Source organism: Urocitellus parryii, chromosome 1, assembly GCF_045843805.1.
Source record: "Urocitellus parryii isolate mUroPar1 chromosome 1, mUroPar1.hap1, whole genome shotgun sequence".
NCBI classification, from domain to species: Eukaryota; Metazoa; Chordata; class Mammalia; order Rodentia; family Sciuridae; genus Urocitellus; species Urocitellus parryii.
This window is the reverse complement of record NC_135531.1, coordinates 55249350-55255374: the sequence shown is the minus strand read 5'-3', so window position 1 is coordinate 55255374 and position 6025 is coordinate 55249350.

Genomic DNA, 6025 nt, shown 5'->3' with positions numbered 1-6025 from the left:
TCTTGAGCAATAAATTGTGTTTTCAATGTTAAGAGGTAGCTTAATCAAACTTTTTCTATATTTTCTATAAGAAATTTACTACTATTCTATGTTGATGTTTTATTTATAAAGTTACATTATTAAATTTTATGAAATTTTCAGTATTTACCAATGTCTTGTAAACAAATTATTTGGGAGAAAACCAAAAATTACTTATTTATATTTATATAGAAAGTAGTTATTAGTACAATACTTATCAATAGTATTTAAGTAGTTTGATTGATTATAGGGGATCTAAGATTGGCTAAATCAACAACTTAATAATGTACGTTATGATGGTAGGACTCTGGCAGAAGTCATTGCTATTTTCAAAGCTTCTTTGTCAGAGTGGTAACATTTTTTTTCCTTTTTTATTTTTTAGTTGTAGATAGACATAATATCTTTATTTTATTTATTTATTTTTATGTGGTGCTGAGGATTGAACCCAGTGCCTCACACATGCTAGGCGAGCGCTCTACCACTGAGCTACAACCCCAAACCCAGAGTGGTAACATTTTTTAAACAACCCTATACAGATCTGTCACCAAATCTACAAGATGCTTAATAGCTGTCCCTCTCAAGACATCCTGTGAGGTAGAGTTGATGGTTCAGGAAAGAATCTGAAGGATCTGAAGCTGCTTCAGGTGACACATCTAATCAGGGCCTGAGCAAAGATGAATTCTAAGGTTTAGGCTTTTAGCTGTCATGTGATTTTACATAAATCATGACCTGGATGTCAGTTTATTGAGATCACTGAAAAACGGCATACACAGGGCAATTTTCTAGTCATAGGTATTTTATTAATAGTGAGGTATCACATACCACATTTTAGTCACTGATAGACTGCATATGCCACAGGAGTTCTGTAAGTTGATATTGGCCTAATGATACTTAGAGTTGTATTAGTTTGTATAAGCATTCTATGATGTTTGCAACAGATGGAACTTCCTGAGTATTTCCCAGAACATATCCCTCTCAAGTGATACATGACTGTACTACATTAGGAAACTGTGAGAATAAAAAAGAATACTTTTGCATTCCGCTGTCATGTATTTAAAAAATAAAAGCAATTTTTAAAAAAAGAGAATACTTTTTTTTAATTTTTATTTTTTAGTTGTTGATAGTCCTTTATTTATTTTACGTGGTGCTGAGAATCAAACCCAGTGCCTCACACATGCCAGGCAAGTGCGCTACAGCTGAGCCACAGCCCCAGCCCGAGAGAATACTTTTTTAAAAAGCAAAAAGCTGCTGGGTGCAATGGTGTGCATCTGTAATCCCAGTGGCTCTGGAGGCTGAGGCAGGAGAATCTCGAGTTCAAAGCCAGCCTCAGCAAAAGCAAGGTACTAAGCAACTCAGTGAGACCCTGTCTTTAAATAAAATACAAAATAGGGCTGGTGAAGTGGCTCAGTGGCTGAGTGCCCCTGAGTTCAATTCCTGGTACCAAAAAAAAAAAAAAAAAAAAAGCTGAAAGTTTTATTTCCTAGTTCAGTCTGAATGACTCAGAAGTTTGGATTTGAGGGCTGGAGATATTGCTCAGTTGGTAGAGTGCTTGCCTAGCATGCACAAAACCCTGGGTTCAATCCCAGCACCAACAACAACAACAAAAAAAAACAAACTCAGAAGTTTGGATTTAGGTTATGGATGTCATAATCTATTTGAAATCACTGGTTACTGTTTTAGAACAAAGAGAAAATAAAGAATCATGTAAATACATTTATGTAACTTACCTTTGAAGCAACAGCATAATAATCAGAGATGAGAAAACATGAAGGATTAAGAAAAGGTGTCTTCACAGATGTCTCCTAAATTCAAAATAAGTATTTAGATTACCACTTTGGCAAAAGAAAGGATTGTATATTTAGAGGAGCCAAGAAGCTTCAGAAGATAGCTAAAGCTAAAGGAGCAGGTTACAAAATCATGTATGAAAATAAATAGCTTTCCTATATACCTGTAATGAATCTACAGAGAAAGAAATCTGAAAAACAATCCTTTCCACAATAGTCTCAAAAAATAAACTAGGAATAAATCTAACTAAGGAGGTGAAAGATATCTCCAATGAAATCTATCGAACACTTGAGAAATAAACTGAAGAAGACACATGATGGAAAGACCTTCCATATTCACGGATTGGCAGAATTATTATTATTAAAATGGCTATTATACCAAAAGCAATTTACAGATTCAATTCAATCCCCATAAAAATACCATTAATATTCTTCACAGAACTAGAAAAAATAGTTCTAAAATACTTTTGGAAGAATAAAACGCCCAGAATAACCAAAGCAATTCTAAGGCAAAAAAGCAGTGCTAGAGGTATTACAATACCTGACTTCACATTATACTACAGGGTTGTAGTAACAAAAATTGCATGGTAAAAAAATAAAATAAAATACTTTGGAATCAATCTAACAAAAGAGGTGAAAGACCTCTACAATGAAAATTCCAGAACACTAAAGAAAGAAATTGAAGAAGACCTTAGAAGATGGAAAGATCTCCCATGCTCTTGGATAGGCAGAATTAACATTGTCAAAATGGCCATACTACTAAAACTGTTATACAGATTTAATGCAATTCCTATTAAAATCCCAATGACATTCTTCATAGAACTAGAAAAAGCAATCATGAAACTCATTTGGAAAAATAAGAGACCCAGAATAAGTCAAAGCCATCCTTAACAAGAAGAGTGAAGCAGGAGACATCACAATACCAGACCTTAAACTATGCTACAGAGCAATAATAACAAAACAGCATGATATTAACACCAAAATAGAAATGTAGACCAAAGGTACAAAACAGAAGACAGAGACAAACCCTCATAAATATGGTTTTCTTATACTAGACACAGGCATGGAAAAATACACTAGAGAAAAGATAGCCCATTCAACAAATGGAGCTGGGAAAACTGGAAATCTAAATGAAACAAAATGAAATTAAACCTCTCTCACTCTCACCCTGCATAAAATTAACTCAAAGTGGATCAAAGACTTAGGCACTAGAACAAAGACCCTACGCCTAATACCATAAAACTTCTAGAATAAATGAATTCAGCAGGATATAAAATCATTACCCATAAACCAAATGCATTTCTATACATAAGCAATGAAGCCACTGGAAGAGAAATTAGGAAAACTACCCAATTCACAATAGCCTCAAAAAAAAAAAAAACAATAAAATACTTGGGAATCAAAAACTGCATGGTACTCATATAAAAACAGACACATAGACCAATGGTACAGAAGATACTCAAGTAAACCTACACATCTACAGGCATCTGATCCTTGATGAAAATGCCAAAAACATACACTGGAGAATAGACAATTTTTTCAATAAAGGATGCTTGGAAAACTGATATCCATGTGTAAAAAAATGAGATTAGATCCTCTCTCGTCCTGTACAAAAGTCAATTCAAATGAATCAAAAGAAGTAGGAATTAGAACAAAAACTAACCAACTCCTAGAAGAAAACATTTCAATACTCCAATATATAGCACAGGCAACCACTTATTCAATGGTAACCCTAAAGCTCAGGAAATAATGCTTAGGGGTAATAAATAGGATAGCATCAAATTAAACAGTTTCTGCATAGCAAACAAAACAAGAATGTGAAGAGAACCAACAAAATAGGGGAAAATCTTGCCTATTTTTCTAACAGAGGATTAACAGTCAGAGTATATAAATAACTCAAAAGACTAAACACCAAAAAAACAAATAATGCAATCAATAAATGGGCAAATGAACTCAACAAACACTTCTCAAAAGAAGAAATACAAATTGCCAATATATACACGAAAAAAATATTCAACATCATTACCAATTAGGGAAATGCAAATCAAAACTCACACTAGTCAGAATGGCAGTTCTCAAGAATACACATAATAATAACAACTGCTATGGAAAGCAGTTAGGGTTTCCTCAAAAGGCTAGGAATGGAACCACCATATGACTCACCTATACCACTCCATGGTATTTATCCTCAAGAATTAAAGTCATCATAATACAGTAATATAGGCATACTCATTTTTACAGCAGCACACTTCACAAGAGCCAAACTATGGAACCAGCTTAGGTGTCCATCAACAGATAAATAGATAAATATATACACAATGTGGGGCTGGGGTTGTGGTTCATTGGTAGAGCACTCGCCTCACACGTGTGGGACCCTGGGTTTGATCCTCAGCACCACATAAAAATAAATAAGTGAAATAAAGGTATTGTGTCCAACTACAACTAAAAAATAAATATTTAAAATATATATATATTTATTATTATATATATAATATATATTTTTTTAATTTACATATCCTGAAATTGTCATTTGCAGGAAAATAAGTGGAACTAGAGACCATTATGTTAAGTGAAATAAGTCAAACTCAGAAGGTAAAGGGTTGCATGTTTTCTCTCATGCAGAAGCTAGAGAGGAAAAGAGAAAGTAAGTTGGGGGCAGATCTCATGGAAATCAGTAAAGGGACCAATGGATGGGAGGTGGGGAGAGAGGAAGTACTGGGAAGTGATACTGGCCAAGTTATATTGTTATAATGCATACATATATGTAACAACAAATCCCATCAGTATATACACCTGTAATGCACAATTAAAAATGTGAGCCAGGCGTGGTGGCGCACACTTATAATCCCAGTGGCTCAGGAAGCTGAGACAGGAGGATCCTGAGTTCAAAGCCAGCCTCAGCAATGACAAGGCTCTAAGCAACTCAGTGAGACCCTGTCTCTAAATAAAATATAAACTAGGGCTGGGATGTGGCTCAGTGGTTGAATGCCCCTGAGTTCAATCCCTGGTACCTAAAAAAAAAAAAAAAAAAAAAAAAAATTAAATTAAATAAAAAACAAAAAGTGAAAAAAAGTACAAACAATAAAAGCTGGAGAGGACAGAGAAAAAGGAATAATTTTATACAGTGAGATTTTTAAATTAATATAACCACTATGGAAATAAGTATGGAGCTTTCTTAAGACTACAATGGAACCACCAAATAACCCAGCTATACCACTGCATATATATCCTAAAGAATTAATTATACTACAGTGATACAAGCATACTCACGTTTATAGCAGCACAATTCACCACAGTCAAACCATGAAACCAGCCTAGGTGTCCATCAATGGACAAATGAATAAAGAAAATGTGATACACACACACACACACACACAATGGAGTTTCATTCAACCATAAAGATGAATGAAATAATGTTATTTGCAGGAAAATGGATAGATCTTGAAAACATAATATTAACGAAATAAATGAAACTCAGAAAGTCAAGGGTTGTATGTTTTTTCTCTCATATGTAGGAGCTAGTGAGAAAAAAGGAAAATGGATGGTCTCATGAAAATCAAAGAGAAATCAGTAAACTAAAGGGATGAGGGGGAAGGAAACAGAGGTGAAAAGAGAAATAATGGGGAATGATTTTCGCCAAACTGTACTGTTATGTTGTGTGCATACACGTTACAAATCCCAATATTATGTACAGCTATAATGCACCAATAAAAAAAAGTGAAAAAGAAAAATACTTGATATTCCAATGTTTCCTTTTCTCTATATATTATCATATATACATATATATATTTTTTTTTTGAGGGACACACTACCACTGGGCTACATCCCCAACCCTTTTTTATGTATTTTGAGATAAAGTCTTGTTAGGTTGCTGAAGCTGGGCTCAAACTTGAGATTCTCCTGCTTCAGCATCGGAAGTAGCTTGGAATACTGGTGTATGCCACCTCAAACAGCCATATAATCAATCTTTTTTTTTTTTAAGTGTGGATAGACTGATTTTATTTTATTTTTTAGTAGTTCATGGACCTTTATTTTATTCATTTATTTATGTAGTCCTTTATTCATTTATATGTGGTGTTGAGAATCAAATCCAGTGCCTCACACATGTGAGGCAAGTGCTCCACCACTGAGCCACAACCCCAGTCCCATATAATCAATCTTGTTTAATAATTCTTATCATTTACTTTATAAGGAAAACAGTGACTTGAAATTACATAGTAGTT